Source organism: Grampus griseus, assembly GCF_964374135.1.
Source record: "Grampus griseus genome assembly, chromosome: 15".
NCBI classification, from domain to species: Eukaryota; Metazoa; Chordata; class Mammalia; order Artiodactyla; family Delphinidae; genus Grampus; species Grampus griseus.
The window spans coordinates 9,003,349-9,021,255 of record NC_139009.1 but is presented as its reverse complement, the minus strand read 5'-3'; positions in this window follow the sequence as shown (position 1 = coordinate 9,021,255).

Sequence of the window (17,907 nt, the reverse complement as noted above, 5' to 3'; positions counted from 1 at the left end):
GGGTCTCTTGTAGACAGCATATATATGGGTCTTCTTTATGTATCCATTCAGCGAGCCTGTGTCCTTTGGTTGGAGTGTTTAATCCATTCACATTTATGATAATTATTGATATGTATGTTCCTATTACCATTTTCTTAATTGTTTGGGGTTTGTTTTTGTAGGTCCTTTTCTTCTCTTGTGTTTCCCACTTAGAGAAGTTCCTTTAACATTTGTTGTGGAACTGGTTTGGTGGTGCTGAATTTTCTTAGCTTGTACTTGTCTGTAAAGCTTTTGATTTCTCTGTTGAACCTGAATGAGATCCTTGCTGCATAGAGTAATCTTGGTTGTAGGTTCTTCCCTTTCATCACTTTAAATACATCATGCCACTCCCTTCTGAACTGTAGAGTTTCTGCTCAGAAATCAGCTGTTAACCTTATGGGAGTTCCTTGTATGTTATTTGTCATTTTTCCCTTGTTGCTTTCAGTAATTTTTCTTTGTCTTTAATTTTTGTCAATTTGATTACTATGTGTCTCAGCATGTTTCTCCTTGGGTTTATCCTGCCTGGGACTCTCTGCACTTCCTGGACTTGGGTGGCTATTTCCTTTCCCATGTTACGGAAGTTTTCAACTATAATTTCTTCAAATATTTTCTCGTGTCCTTTCTCTCTCTCTTCTCCTTCTGGGACCTCTATAACGTGAATGTTGTTGTGTTTAATGTTGTCCCCAAGGTCTCTTAGGCTGTCTTCATTTCTTTTCTTTTTTTTTTTTTTCTGTTCTGCAGCAGTGAATTCCACCATACTGTCTTCTAGGTCACTTATCTGTTCTTCTGCCTCAGTTATTCTGCTATTTATTCCTTCTAGTGTATTTTTCATTTCAATTATTGTATTGTTCATCTCTGTTTGTTTGTTCTTTAATTCTTCTAGGTGTTTGTTCTTTAATTCTTCTGGCCTTTGTTAAACATTTCTTGCATCTTCTTGATCTTTGCCTTCATTCTTTTCCCGAGGTCTTAGATCATCTTCACTATCATTATTCTGAATTCTTTTTCTGGAAGTTTGCCTATCTCCACTTCATTAAATTGTTTTTCCAGGGTTTTATCGTGTTCTTTCATCTGGTACATAGCCCTCTGCCTTTTCATCTTGTCTATCTTTCTATGAATGTGTTTTTGCCCCACAGTCTACAGCATTGTAGTTCTTCTTGCTTCTGCTGTCTGCCCACTGGTGGATGAGGCTATTTAAGAGGCTTGTGCAAGTTTCCTGATGGGAGGGACTGGTGGTGGATAGAGCTGGGTGTTGCTCTGGTGGGCAGAGCTCAGTTAAACTTCACTCCTCTTGTCTGCTGTTGGGTGGGGCTGAGTTCCCTCCCTGTTAGTTGTTTGGCCTGAAGCCACACAACACTGGAGCCTACCCGGCTCTTTGATGGGGCTAATTGCGGACTCTGGGAGGGCTCACGCCAAGGAGTACTTCCCAGAACTTCTGCTGCCAGTGTCATTGTCCTCATGGTGAGCCACAGCCACCCCACGCCTCTGCAGGAGACCCTCCAACACCAGCAGGTAGGTCTGGTTCAGTCTCTTACAGGGTCACTGCTCCTTCCCCTGGGTCCTGATGTGCACACTACTTTGCGTGTGCCCTCCAAGAGTGAAATCTCTGTTTCCCCCAATCCTGTCAGAGTCCTACAATCAAATCCCGCTAGCCTTCAAAGTCTGATTCTCTAGGAATTCCTCCTGCCATTGCCAGACCCCCAGGTTGGGAAGCCTGATGTGGGGCTTAGAATCTTCACTCCAGTGGATGGACTTCTGTGGTATAAGTGTTCTTCAGTTTGTGTGTCACCCACCCAGCAGTTATGGGATTTGATTTTATTGTGATTGCGCCCCTCCTACCATCTCATTGTGGCTACTCCTTTGTCTTTGGATGTGGGGTATCTTTCTGGTGAGTTCCAGTGTCTTCCTGTCAATGATTGTTCAGCAGTTAGTTGTGATTCTGGTGCTCTTGCAAGAGGGAGTGAGCGCACGTCCTTCTGCTCCGCCATCTTGAACCAATCTCTCTATAGTTCTTATATCCTTAGGAATTAAGAAAAATAAAATGTTCTCTACAACGTTCACTTCTTTAGTAATCCTCAGAAGAAACATAAAATGTGACCTATACTTCCTTAGCCAAAACTAAATATAAAATCTGCCACCCTGAACTGAGTAGTCCTTATGCTAACTCTTGGAAAGGAATAAAAGATATGATTTTTGTCCATGATTACAAACTTTGAAATTCTATCCACAGACTACTTGGAGGGCTTGTATACCAAAAATTAGGAGTCCTTGGTCTATCCCAGCAATTTCCAGAGGCTCCTGCAGCCAGCATCTCTGGTAAGCTCCCTCTAGATGTCTGTGTGGGTACCAGATGGTCCTAGGTGCTTGGGAACCCTCTCTTTGGAGATCACTGTAGCATCTCTTCACTATAAGTGGAAATCTCCTTGCTTCAAGGCACGGATCAACTGAGCCTTCCTTGGGGAAACTTTCCCAGGCCACGGATCCCATGAATGTGTTTTCTCACTTCATGGATGTAAAGCCTCTGCCCAGAGTTTTGTTACTATCCCAGAAACTAGAGTCATTTGTGTTAGATGTTTACTGTTGTTCTACTCATTGCTCAAAAGTGTTTGCCTTGCCTTGCTACTATATTTTATCAACCTAAACAGCAGATATCAGTTATCATTATCACCTCAACAAAATCAGTTTTCATTTTAAAAAGCTTAGAAGAGATCTCATTTGCTTCTTGTAACAAGTCTCTGTGGGTAGATACAGCACAACCATAATCTTTATCTTACATATAAGGAAAACCCAGGTGGCTTTCGGAAGGAAGGAACTCATAAGTGGCCATATAGGGATGGAATCCCCTTTCTCCTGTCTGTCGTCACATCAGCATTCCCTCCAACATCACAGAGTTTGGCCATAACATCAGGTTAGTGAATGCCAGTGGCTGATTCTTTTAAGACTTCTCTTCCTCATAAACCTCATAAGCTGCAGTTGAAAAGATCACACTCTGTTTCTAAAAATGTTGCAAGGCTGACCCTGGGTGTCCAGTTAAGAATTGCCAAAAGTAAACAAGCAAAGCACGTAATCACTAACAAAGCATCTGGAGCCATTTCATACAACATCCTCATATTAAAGAGGAAGAAACAGAATCCAAGAAAAGGAAATGAGCATCACCAAGGGGCAAGAGAGGACCTAGGTCACCAGTGTCCCACTGAGATTTTAGGTTTATTTGTTCCAGTAACTAGCATCACCTTCACAAATGTAATTCATTTTGAAAGATATCATCAACAGGGATATTCATCAGTGTCTGCTATATACAAAGTACTTTCCTAGATAGTCTTGCAAATGAAAAAAAATATTAAACACAGTCTTGAATTTCCTCCATAACATACTTCTTGTATAAAAATATCCATATTATATATTTTAAATCTAGGACTTGATAAGGCTACATTCAAGTGTGTCTATATATCTGCATATGTAGAAAAGCATTTAGGCATACTTATTCATATGAATAATCAGAGGTAGCTACATCACACAAATATATACACACAATAACTGTGATATATAGCATTACACATTTATATATACAGACATTTACATACATACTTGCATATGAATTAGCCTTTCTATACTTTATATAGAAAGTTAATCAGAACTATGTATGCATAGTGCAAGATTTTATGTAATATATGTCAGATATACACATAAGTATACGTTTACGAATATGTTCAGATGCATGTATATATACAGAGGTGTGCAAATATGCATGCATATACATCTACAAAGCAGAAGAACAAATACATGATTTAAATACACACTTATATGTTAAATACATAAAGTATATGCATGCATACATATACACTATACTTAGACAATAATATGTGTGCATAGATCTACATATAGATCTGCATGAAATATTTGAAAATTCAGTACTTGTTCATTTGGTTTCCTTCTTTGTATCCTTGACACCCTTCATTCCACCCTACTTCATCAACAAACCCTCCAAGATGGGACTATTTATTAAAATTCCTGCACACACCCTCATTCTTTAAACCTCACTCCCTGTTTGTGTGCTGGCCGTGTTCCAGAGTAGAAGGCCAATAACCAAGTGTTCAGATAGACCCAGGAATTGGGACAAACAGGATAAAGTTTGGGCTGGAAAGAATTCTAGAAACAGCTCATAAAAATGTCCCGCTGAGCTCTGGCAGAGCTTGTGGACCGGAGCTCACATGGCTTGAGGCTGTGTTTCCTCAAATGAGGTACCTCCATTCAGCCTACAGGGCTTTTCAGCCAACCCAACATGTGTGACTGTAAAAAAAAAAAAAAAAAAAAAAAAAAAGGCTTCTTTTACTCATGGTGTGAAGGAGCAGTTAAGAAAAATTTGAATTGCAAAAAGTTGCATGAAGAGTCATGAAATTAAAAATGGTTTCTTTATTAAAGTCATTTCCTCAAAGAATAAATAACACTCGAAGCACGTAGATGGTTTTTTTTATGTATCTGTTTATTTGACAAATAGCTCCTCTCCACCTGTTGTGACTGTGCTGGACACTGGAAACAGAGAGATGAAAGCTGTCCCCAAGGAACTCACGGTGTGGCGAGGCCTTGGAGCGAGGAAAACGCAGCCCGGTGTCGGTGCTAAACCAGGTGGCACGCTTAGGAAGGGGCCCCCTCGAGAAGTGAAGCATGAGTAGGAGTTAGACGAGAAAGAAAGCAGGAAGGACACCCCAGACCAAAGGAACAGCATGTGCAGAAACACAGAGACAAGGAGAGTGAGGCAATATTGCAGGAAAACAAACCACTCAGGACTAGAGGAAGGAAGCCGGGGAGGAGAGTGGACTTGTTAGGAGACAGGATCAGAGAGAGGACAGGGCAGGATGGGGAGCGCTCCAGAGGACTAAACAGAGGACTTTGCGTGGATCCTAAACTCAATTAGGCGCCATTGCAATGTTTCTGTGAGCTTCCAGAGCTCAGTCAGTAATCCTAAGACACAGTGACCGTAGCAAAGTGTACACGTCATTTTCTTCCATTCCTCATTCGGTATCAGCTAGAGTAAGAATAAATTTGGTGCAAATTTTATTATGCGTCTTTCAGCTGAAGTGTATGTATTACTTAAACCAAGGCAGGGGCAATATTAGGGTTGTAGCTTATTTACTAAAAATAGAAGCAACGTACAAAAATCCTCAAAATTCTACGTCAGTGGCACACTGGTATAGTGGAAAGATTGCAGCTTTTTGGTAAAATGATTGCATGAAGAGCCCAAGGGATGGTCTCTCGATATTCAAATAATACCTTCACAAGTATGATATTAGAGCTCCTCCTATCTACAGAGAGAATCTATTTTTCTATGCCTGAATAGTCTACCGGATTCAGCACAGTATTCAACACAAATACCAACACAATGTGCTGCTTTGTGTCAGCCAGTAGGACGAGGTGATGGGGCAGCAAGATAATTCAATACCCAGGACAACATGCTCACGTTCTTTCCCCCGGACCCCTACCACACCCAGAAAACAAGCCCAGCCTGACTCCCTGAAGGCTGAGAGACCACACGGTAGAGGGCGTGGTCTCCCCAGTGGAGACCATGCAAAATAGGCCTGCCCCAGCTAACCCAGCCACTGACCCATGACCCAGGAATGAGCCCAGCCCCAGGCAGCAGAGCCTGGTCCAAATCAGCAGAACTTCCCACCTTACCCATAGACTAGGGAGCAAAAATAACTGCTGCTGGTTGTTGGTCACTGAGGTTTTGTGGTTGGTTGTCATGCATTGTCATTGTGGCACTAGATAATTAATGCAGGTCTGGAGTCCCAAAACCTGATCTAAGCCCTGGCAACTTCACTTGGGAGCTCCACTTGTGAGAAAGTCATTGCATCTTTCTGAGCCCCAGTGTTACTGTCTATAAAATGGGACTAACCATACCAAGAGCAGAATTTTGTGAGGATCTGAGTGACATGTAAGTGCTGGTATTTAATAAGCACTCAGTAACTGAAGCTTTAATTATTGTTTCCTCTGCGTCCATGGAAGTCCTCATCCAATGGTTCTGACGGCACAGACCTTTAACAGACATTCTCTCTATTGAGGCCGGCAAACCAGAGTTATGAGGTGAAAGTGGTTTGGGGGCTCTGAGCACCTCTTCTTTAAGCCCAACTCGTGAAACCACCAGCTAATTTCAAACAGGCTTCTGAGGACAACAGAAGGCTCCACAAACAGAGTGACCACAGCGCTGGGAGCCCACTGCTCCGTCTAAGTGGTGAGATCTTTCTCTCCCAGGCTGGGCCTGCCCACCATGCTCCACGTCCAGAGCTCAGCAACGGGAGCAAGTGGAGAGTCCCCCACTCAGACCACCCAGAAGCCTTAGCCGATGCACTCGGCTGCCTAATTACAACATGAACTGATGGGAATGCGATGTTCCCGCAGCCTGCGCTTGCCGCTGCCCTGACTTTGGCTCTCTGGGTCACTCCATGGGGGAAGCAAAGCCTTTGATCTACAAAGCCCACATCCACTTTGATCCTGGTCACCTTCGGGGTCAATCTTTCAGCAGCTGGCCCTTCCCACCATGTCAGTCACCTGTGCCCTGAGACAGACGTTTAATATTTCCAGATGGAGAGAGACTGGGAGAGATGCTGGAAGCTTCTGTGTTGAAGCCAAAAATGCAATTCAAAAGAGATCTGAGATGCTCTCTGCACTTTGTTTTGTCCTTTAGATTCCTCTCAGTCATAGGAAAGGAAGGATGCAAAGGCTCTGATGTCCTACCAGGCACTGGGCATTGTTACACTCCTTATCATAACCAACTTGGAATCCAAGTTGAACTGCAACACTTGCTATCTAGGCAACTGCGGGGAAGTTTCTACACTTTTCAAATCTCAGTTTTCCCATCTAAGGAATAACAACAATCTCTTCAATAATAATGTATGTAAAATGCCTGACACTTAAATACTACTGAACATCAGTCTCATACCAACTGCACAATTGAGATATCACCTGCCATCATTAGAGGGGGAAAAAACAGATACTCAAGGACCCAAGGTGAGTCAAGAGGTAGACATGAGAATTGAGCCCAAGTCTTCCAGGCTCCAAATACCCCATAGTCATTCTGCTGCACTGTCTACTGTGAGTTGAACACACTTATCCATGGGTTGCTTGGTTCTCCTAGACTCTTCCTCTCTTTGGCTCAGTTGGTGAGGCCAGTTGGTGAGTGTGACAAGGGCAAAAGATGAACTGCCCGAAGGAACATAGTAGCCATGTTATATAATGGTTATCCCCTGTGACGTTCACCCGTACACTGTTTTATGTGAGTTAATTTCCCAAATCATTCATTTATTTATTCTTTAGTTTTTAAAATGCAGCTTTTCCATTTTGGATGGCAATATTTCTAAAATGATTGATATACGACTATTCCTTCTTGAGAAAAATTACTGACTACAAGTTTAAACTTTTCTAGATGATGCAGTGTCATTATTATTACTATCTATCAGACTATTGTGACTATCAATTAGAAAACTGTATAATAAAATGATTCTGGCCACCCACTCTCTCCCCATTCACCCATCGGGCTCTCAGCTCTCGCCAGTGTTTGTCTCTTGTAGCCTTCCCCTGCTTCTATCTGCTAGTGCAGTGATTCTCAACATCAGTGTAACTATAATTATCTGGGAAGTTTGCTAGCCATACAGATATCAGGACCCCACCTGAGAGATGCTTTAGGTCTGGGATGAGGCTCAGAACCTCCCATTTTTAACAGGCTCCCCAAGGATATGCTGATGCAGGTGGTCTGAGAATCACACTGAAAAAAATTTTAGGCTGTGGGATGAAAAACAACTCAATCATTAATCTATTTTAACACATGTTTTTCCAGACTAGATACGAGGTTCAAGACATGGAGGTGAAATACGCTGACCTCTCTTCCCTGGAAGGTTCACAGTCTAGTGAGCTAACAACCCTTACAAAGGGTCATCAAGGCCGGGCCAAGGGAAGTAAGAAGTTTGCAATTGAAAGTGCTCTTAACCCATCAAAGGTGGCTTTGTGATGGCACGAACCACACAGCCCAGATTTGAGAAGGTGAATTCCTGTTCCTGGAGTAGGAAGGTTATTCTAGACAGAGGGAACAGAATGTGCAAAGCCAGGGGTAAAAAGGGAACCTGAAGACTGGAAGGAAATGCAAGTATCAGGATATCGAGGGCCTGTGAGATGAGATCAGGCTAGAACTGAACAAGAACTAGTCTTGCAATTGTGGGCTCCGAGAGGAAGGTGGGAGTGTATCCTGCAGGTGAGCAGAAGCAAGGGATGGCTTTTTTCAGGACACTGGCAGGATTAAAGCTCAGTTTTAGGAAAACAAAGTGTCTCAGGGTCCTCAGCCTCCTTCACCTGGCTCTGTGTCCCTGAATTCTGAGTCCCTTACTGGCACAGAACCACGTACATAGAGCATTTTTTTAAAATCAATTATTTATGTATTTTTGGCTGATTTGTGTCTTCGTTGCTGCACGCAGGCTTTCTCTAGTTGTGGCGAGCAGGGGCTGCTCTTCGTTGCAGTGCATGGGCTTCTCATTGTGGTGGTTTCTCTTGTGGCGGAGCACGGGCTCTAGGCACGCAGTTTCAGTAGTTGCGTCATGTGCGCCCTAGAGTGCATAGAGCATTTCTGACCCAAGCAGAAGTATGGTCAAGCCCATGAACTTATGGATGTATAGTACTCAATCAATCACATCAATGCTACCAAAATAGATCCCTTTTCTATTACAATTTGCCAGTCAGTCATTGTCTTAAATACGTGCTAGTGTGTGTATGTGTGTGCGTGACTGTGTGTGTATAAATATACTCGGAGTGTCTCCCGTGCTCTTGTTTTCTCCAGGAAATGTAGGACATTGACCCACATTACTCCTCGGAATGTCCTCCCAGGCCCAGTTCCCATTGTCCCACAGAGTCAAGGTCACCATGACTCACACGTCCATTTGGGTAAAATTATCTATAAAATACTTCCTAGAACAGAGTTTGACACCAAATGCCAGCAAGTAGCAGACAGGGTCACATGACCAGCACTTGCCTGGCCACGTGACTGAAGCTTTTCACCCATGGATTCTGTCATCCCACGGCCTTTCAGCAGGCTTGCTTCCAGACAGGGGCTCCCCAAGGCCCAGCTGCTCCCAGTGCCTTCACTGCTGCTCTCTTCTGCCACTCCATCCCCTGAGCCTGAGTTTTCTGAGCCTTCCTAGAAAACTCAGAGAACGCCAAATTGCCTGGACACCAACAACCCAGGTGCCTCAATGCCTGTCACTCTTCGGCCCTTTTCCCCTCCAGCGACTTCCTCCTCCTCCTTCTCTTCCTGAGACCATGAATACTAGTATTAAGTCATGAATGATCATCATTATTTATTGGGCAATGTCTTTGATGCAAGAGGAAAAGCACTCTGTGTGTTTCTCTTTTCCTCGCACCCACAATACTGCAGACACCAGATGTGTGCGTTTTTTCCCACATCAAGCAGCTCTCTGAGAGGGTATCCTACATTCAAGTCAAATCTGACTCTGATGGGACCTAGTGCAGACGCCAAAGGAGAAGGGTTCCATCCCACAAGACTGCCTCCCATTTCAGACACCAACCCCAAGTAGTAGGTCCTCAGGTTACCCTCAACTTCTGTCTGACTTGGCTACAAATTGGAGGTTCTTACACCCCCTGCTTGAATTTGATCATTTGTTAGAACAGCTCACAGAGCTCAGGGAAAAACTGACTTACATTTACTCGTTTATTATATAATAAAGGATACAGATGAACAGCTAGATAAAGAGGTCCGTAAGGCAAGGTCTGGAAGAATTCTGAGCACAGGGGCATCCGTTCTCGTAGAATTGGGGTCCACCACCCTCCCAGCTTATGGGTATAGTCACCAACCTGCACACTTTGGAAGCTCTCCAAACTCTGCACTATAGGGATTTTTGTAGAGGCCTCATTGCCTAGGTGTGATCAATTATTCACTCCATTTCCAGCCTCTCTCAATTCTCCAGAAAATGGGGGGGGGGGGGGACGGAGTGAGGCTAAAAGTTCCAAGCTTCTAATCATGGCTTGGTCTTTCTGGTGTTCAGCCCCTTACCCAGGAGCCTCCTAAGAGTCACCTTTTTAGAACAAAAGACATTCCTATTAACCCAGGAAAGTCCAAGGCGTTTAGGAGCTTTGGGTCAGAGTCTCCTATCATTCAGGAAAACGCAAAGGTCTCGGGAGCTCTGTGTCAGGAACTGGAGCCAAGACTAAAATGTTAGCACAAAAGATTCTTCTAGCATCCTTACTTATAAGGGCTTTAGAACCTCTGTGTCAGGAACCTGGGGCAGAGACCAATACAAAGGTATTTCTTATTACTTCACTATGTGGGCGTCATTTCAATACATTATCATTTAATTTAAATCTCAAGGAACTCTGCAAGAAAGCATTATTATCCTCATTTTACAGAAGTGAAAACTGAGGCAGAAAGATTCAATTACTTGTTCAAAAATCACTCAGATAGCCTGTAGTATAGCTGGGATTCAAATGCAAGGTTGATCCCTGGCACCCATTGTACCACTGTCCCATCCCATTCAGCCCTTTTGCCAAAAGAATATTTGCACTTTCACTTTCTGTACCCCACATATTGATCTTGGAGTTTCCAATCTTTGGACTCACAGCGCTAGATGTTATTCTATCTCTAGGATAACAACGACTACCCCAGTACTTCTCAGGGACCTATAGACACTTCAACAAATATACACACTTCTGAACCCAGAGACATGTGAACCCGTTTTAGTCCCACATGTACCATACACATCATTTGTGTAATGACAAAGACAAAAACATAGCAACAATGGAAAGGATGTAGAAATGTCAACTTCGGTTTTTGAAGTTGAAATGTTTATTAATACCATTTGGGAACTGGCTGTTAAATATGACCATGGAGAAAGGAAAAATCCCTCTTGTCTTTCCGCCCTTCAAAGTCCCTCTGTATTGCAGCTGTGAAATTTCAAGGAGGGGGGCAGGGGTGAGAGTGCTGTACGGAAGACATTTCAAAGATGGAATCTAGTGCAGGAATGAGGCAGTGTGGTCCCAGCGGGTGATGCTGAGTTTTTCCTCCTAATTGAATCCTCCTGTTTGTCATGTTCAGCCTCCCAGCGTTGCTTTTGGACCCTCCACCAACCCACCAAGAATGCAAAAAAAACATCTATAGTTCTTGATAAAATACATATTGAGGGAGATTCTTCCAGTGTTAAAGACACTCACATTTTATAATTAAAGACTCTAGAAGCAGCTTTCAAATGAGCAGGACCAGGCTTAGAAATGGCGGAGTTGTCCCTGGTGGTAATTTTAAGCCAGATATTCTACCCGTTCTCTGGTGGTGAATTACTGAACATCACTCCACTAATTCCAGGATTGTTCATGACACATTTCACATCATCTGAAGAACCCATAACTTATTAGAATGTCAGTTGGGCTTCCTTATGCTTCTTTTTAAAATACAAACTAGGAAACGGGAGGCTTTCATTCACCAACGCTTGAGCACAAATTTATTTTAGTCAGTGCGCTTCCACCCCACACCTGGCTCTGAGCAATCAGTTCAAACAATAGAGTTTAGTGAAGAAGGGCTGGGTGGAGGGAGGGAGGAAGGGGAGAGGAAAAGGAGCTAAGAGCTCAGAAAGAGAAAAGTTTCCAGAGAAGAAAGGGGACCCAGCAGTCTTAGAAGGTTAAGTGTTTCTGTGTCAGAAGGTAAACCCCCTAGTGTAGGAAAGGTAAGATGAGAGCCCAGGAGTGGAGGCCATGGGTGGAATTGATACGCCAGACTTTCTATTCTGGAGGCTAGGTACATACCAAGAGAAGTGGGCAGTATGGCCTAAAGGAGTCAAACCAGGGCAGACATGGAATTAAGGACACAGAGACATGAACAGTCCTCCTTTCAAATCTAAACTCTGAGCTCTTGATTTGGGGAACAAGAAAGCTAAATTTTAATACTTGCTGGATTTTATAATAGAAATGTGATATTGAGCAAAAAATAACCTTGTACCTCAGTATTCTCATCTGTAAAATTGGAATAATATGATCTGCTTTGAGGATTAGGTGGTTATTCTAAGGTCACAGTGCAAGATGGTGGCAAAGGTGGAATTAGAAGTGTGGTCTCCTCGTTCCTGGTTTGTTGTATATTCTGCGTGTGCGTGTGGTGTGTCTACATCTGTGTGCACAGTTGTGTGATACCACCTTCAGACAACTCTCCTGTAGGAAACAACAGCTTCACACAACAGGATGATGCATGAGTTTTGTTCTCTGAATCTCCATTCCGGCCTGCATACCTGAAGCACGTAAAGATGAACTTTCTTATCATGGAACACGCTTTTCTAATTCTTGAGGCTGTGGCCAGATGGTATGAACAGCTGAATCTCCTTAGAGAAATAGTTAAGAAAAGGCAAGAAATAGAAGAATACAAAAATAAATGTCTAACTTTCAGGAGAGGAAATCAAAATTATCCTCTCAGAAGAGAGTAAAAACTATGCATTAAGAAGACAAATTATTGCAGTTCAACTTGATGGGGAAAAGTATTCAGAGAAGGCATAAGGGACAATGCCTGAGGTACCAGGGGGAGTGACAAGCAAAACTGCAGGTGAAGGAAATGCACAAAAAGCTGACACTCTAGGGGGACTTCCCTGGTGGTCCAGTGGTTAGGACTCTGCACTTCCAATGCAGGGGCTGCGGGTTCAAACCCTGGTCAGGGAACTAAGATTCCACGTGCTGTGTGGCGTGGCCAGAAAAACAAAAAAAGCTGGCACTACAGATAATACTGGCTATTGAGGTACCTCAACCTCTTAGAGCAGGGGTCCCAAACCCCCGGGTCACAGGCTGGTGGCCTGTTAGGAACCAGGCTGCACAGCAGGAGGTGAGCAGTAGGCGAGCGAGTGAAGCTTCATCTGCCGCTCCCCACCGCTCCTCACCGTTCCCCATCGCTCCCCATCGCTCCCCACCGTTCCCCATCGCTCCCCACCGCTCCCCACCGTTCCCCATCGCTCCCCATCGCTCCCCATCGCTCCCCACCATTCCCCATCGCTCCCCATCGCCCCCATCGCTCCCCATTGCTCCCCACCACTTCTCATTGCTCCCCATCGCCCCCATCTCTCCCCATCACTCCCCACTGCTCCCCATCACTCCTCATTGCCCCCCATTGCTCCCCATCGCTCCCCACTGCTCCCCATCCCTCCCCATTGCCCCCATTGCTCCCCATCACTCCCCATTGCTCCCCACCATTCCCCATCACTCCCCATCGCCCCCATCGCTCCCCATCGCTCCCCATCGCTCCCCATCGCTCCCCACCACTCCCCATTACCCCGATCACTCCCCATCGCTCCCCATCACTCCCCACTGCTGGCGTTACCACCTGAACCATCCCCCCGCTCCCCGTCCATGGAAAAATTGTCTTCCAAGAAACTGGTCCCTGGTGCCAAAAAAAGTTAGGGACCACTGTTAGAGAATGAACAGACATCATGAGGCCTCCTTGGTTCCTCATTATCACTATTTCCTCCTGAATATATTTGCCACATAGAATCTTCTTTTGCTTTTTAAAATCAATGATTGGTTTCTAGCAATGCCTGTGCCTCGGTGTCCCTAATGGACTGGAAATATGAAGAAAGAAGTGAAATTAGATGCTTGAAGGGCATGAGAGCAAACATTGCCCAGCACCTGCTGAATGCCAGGTAACACACCAGGAAGCAACCAGAACATCTCAAATCCTTGTTCTACAAGTGGCACCTCCATTATACAGGTGGGAAGACTGAGGCTCTGAAAGGTTAAGCTGGTTGCTCAAGATGAAGGGGCGAAGTGGAATTTACATCCGGGGCTGTACGATGCCAGAGCTCAGGATTCATTTATTTCAAAACAAGATGATTGAATCATTTTTTAAAAATTGACAAAGATGATTCTGAAGGAAATTTGCTCCGGGCTCTGCTACCTTCCTTCTCAAAACTGTCTCTACTTCACCATTCCTTTACTTTGTTTAGTCTCTTCGGGCTCCTTACAGCCACGGGAAGTCTGCCTGGAGGGCGCAGTCCCAGCATCCTCCTCCCACATTACCTCCATGGTTGCTGAGAAGTTCAAATGCACAGACAAGCCCTCAGGCAGCACAAGAGGCCAGCGATCCATCAGCCAAGCAGTGCTGTCCATCAGCCAAGCAGTGCTCTCCATCAGCCAAGCAGTGCTGTCCATCAGCCAAGCAGTGCTCTCCATCAGCCAAGCAGTGCTCTCCATCAGCCAAGCAGTGCTCTCCAACAGCCCATTCCTCGGCATAGCACTGGCACAGGAACAAGTGCTAATTACTCCACCTCCAGCATCCTTCAGAAACAGCAGGGACTGTGCTGAAAACCAGCCAGGGCAGCCTGATCTGCTCCGCAGCTACAGAAGTTCCTGCTCAGAGGAAGTCGTGGGGGGCAGGGGGCAGATCCCTGTGCACGGCGGGCAGCAGGACTGCAGCCTGGAAACGTGTCCTCAAGGAGCATGTCCATCTCTCTGGTCTCCTTTCCTCTCTCTCTTCTCTTCTTTCTTCTTTTTTCTGTTCTTTTTCTCTTTTCTCTTCCCCCTTTCTCCTCTTGGCATCTTTTACGTACAGCCTTCTTATATCCTTCTCTACAAGTTCTCTTTCTCCCTCCTTCCTCCCTCCTTCCCTCCCTCCCTCCCTCTCTTCATGCCTTCCTTCCTCCCTTCCTTCATCCTTTTCTACTTTTTTGCTTGCTTCCTTGCCTTCTGAGGCCCTACAACTAGAGTGTTCAGCACAGCACATTACATAGTTTTACAAAAAATAAAATAAGGCCTAATTATGTATATCTTTTTTTAATATCCTGAAGATCTTGGTTTCTTAGAAGCCATGTCCTGCTCTCATAATTCTGGAAAAAATACAGGTCTCTCAAGCTCAGAATTAGGGGGAATCTCAGAGAACATCTAGTTCAATTCTCAGTGGATGCAGGAGTCACGTGGGCAACATACTCAACAGGCGTTCTCCAAATAGTGGTCAGGACCTCCGATCGGGTAGAGAAGAGTGGAGGAGGTGAGGGGCCAGGCAGCTCAGCACAGCGCCCAGGTCTTCCTGGAAGAGTGGTGACTCTCCTGAAAGCAGCCATCTCTAAGATGAACACCCTTTGTTGAAAATGACTTGGGTCCCTAGGGAAAGCTGAGATATGAAAATCATCAAGGTCAAGTGAGCTGTGCACATTGAGCGGTCCTGGTTTTCTGTAGGGTGTCATGCATGGTACATGACCAAGATATTCCTGTGGAAGAGTGTCACTGAGGAGGCCCCTACACAGCCCTCACCTTAGAGAATCAGAGAAAAGGAAAAGTGTGCATCAGTTAGTCCAGAACTAAGACTAGCACCCAAGTCCCTTGATGATAATTGCTATCTTAGACCATTGCACTCCGCTATCTCCCTACAAGAAAGCCAGCTGGTCTCGCTGGGAGATTTGGCCACAGACCTACCATAAAGACACATCTTGGCAACTCTCCTTCTCTGCCACCTCACACATCCTGTCTCCTCCTCTTCTCCATCTCTACCTGACCTCCACTCACTTACTTAGTCTCCCCTTATCCTAGCTCAGATCTACCAGTGACATACGGTAGCCTTCCTGGTCTAGTGGCCAGATCCTTGTCCTGGAGAAGAAGAAAGAATACCACGCTAGAACAAAAAGACAAGAGGCATTCCCTGTCAGCACCAGCACTGAGTTCCAGAGCAAACACTCCAGGACTCCAGCTGCCCTCGCATATGACATGGTGAGACCTTGGATACTGCTTTTGAGAACTCCCAGTGATATAGGAGGAGGCATTGGTCTATAAAGACTACATCTCTAGATGTATAGGCCTGGATGGGAGTTAGAGATCCTCTACCTCAACCCTTTATGAAATGGAAAACCAAAGCCCAGAGAGGGAAAATACTTGCCAAAAGTCACACATCATTTAATGATGAATCTGAACTAAAAACAAAACCCGCCTCCATTCTGGTCTCAGAGCACCCACCATCGTGGGAGACACATAAGTGTATTCAGTAAACACTGGTTTCCTTTATCCGTTTTCCCCCTCCCCCCTCCCTTGTTCCCTCCTTTCCTTCTTTCTCATCGGATTAAAGTAATTTATAAGCACTTAGTGCTTCTTTTCCTGGCATTTTTTCCAAATTTGGTTAGATTTATAGATCTATAATTTTCTCTTTTCATTTATGTCTAAAAATGCACTCAGAGGGGTTCTGAGATCCTTTCTCTGGCCCTTTTCTTCCCACCCCAGACAGGGTTGGGGGCGAACCTAAACAAACAACTTCCTAGAGTTTCTTCCAATCCTGACGGGCTCCCCAGGGCTCCCCGCCACAGGCCGGAGGAGCATGGTGACGGCAAGCGCACTCGCGGTCCTGCTCTGACTCCCGTGCTGCTGGCTGGCGTTGCCTGGACGTGCTCCTGAGAAAGCACAGGACGGGCAGAGAAAGAGCCGGGGAAGCTGGGGGTAGTAGGAAGAGCGGCCCCCCATCCTCCGTGTGTCTGAGTAGGACTTTGTGAATACAAAATGTGCCGTTGGATTTGCCAGAGACAAGAGAGTAACATTTGCCTACAAATTCCAGAGCACTGAAGCCCTATAAAAGCTCAGTGCTGGGCCAAGGAGAGCAACTGTCTTCTTGTCTCCCTCTGGAGGTGACTTTCAGGGGCTCTTTTCCTCTGGGGATTTGGGGCGGGGGGCAGGAAGGAGATGGCAAGTGAGGGGTGTACGGTGTGCAGCACAGAGCCTTGAGGTCAGAGAGACCCGATTCCCACCCGACTCTGTCACCCGTCAGCTGAGTGACTAGTCAACTGGCTTTAGTGCCCCAGGTCCACTACTCACAGCCGGGTGACCTTGGGTAAGTTACTTAACCTTGGAGAATCTCCTCACATATGTAATGAGCATGATGACACCCACTTGGCAGAATTGTGATAAAGACTAGAAGTGATTAGCACAGAGTGTAGAGTTAATTGTAGCTGTCCTGATTATTGTCCTGATCACCATGGAGGAGAAAGGGAGGGCCGTTTCAAATACTCCTCCACTTACGTGGGAGTCCTCTCCATAGAATACTCCTGCATGCAGCTCAGCAATGGCAGGGTGAGCCCTTAGCTTCAGCATACTTGCTGTCTCCAGGTTGTGTGTCTGGAGGGAAGCGCCCAGAGCGCCCACCAGATGGGTGTTGTATAAGTAGCATCCTGGCCACAGGGTCGTTACTGCCCAAATCTCCTTACCAAGAACTAGGTGTGTCGGCACTTCTTGGTGCCCTCGCCTCTCCCTCTGGCTGGTGTGGCCCCTGATCACCCTTGGACATGTCCCGACCTGGGGGTCCAGGGACCCCATGAGTGGTGGGGAGCTCCCTGGCTGCTGCCTCCTCGGCCACCTATTCAGTCAAAAGAGAGCAGCGCCAGGGATCTGGCAACAACTGGAGCCCCATCCAAGCTTCCAGGCGCGTCTCCATCTGGCAGAGCGTCTTCTGTCTGGGATGCGACCACCCACGCCATCACTTCCCATCCAACAGTCAGGCTCACGGTGATTCAGCTCCTGCTCCAGTTCTGCAGGATCCACTCTGCTCTGAGGGCTGGACGGCCTGTCTGATGAGTGAGCAGGAAATGTAGGCCGTGCTGCACCCCCACGCGAGGCTCTGGGAGAGCCTACACACATCCGAGATGGCAGGGAAACTTCTCTCCTGCCATTATTTTTAGGCTTATTAGCTTTGCATTATCTTTGAGAGACAAAGCACGGAGAGGCGCAGAAAGAGGGAGTCATCTTGCCTCCTTGTTCTGATTTTGTCACTGGCAACTGTGTGACCTCGCTTCCTTTTTACCTCTCTGAGACTCAGTTTCCTCACTGGTACAGTGAAGCACAGATCTTCCTCAACTTATGATGGGGTTACTTCCTGTCCTGATAAGTCTATCATAAATTGAAACT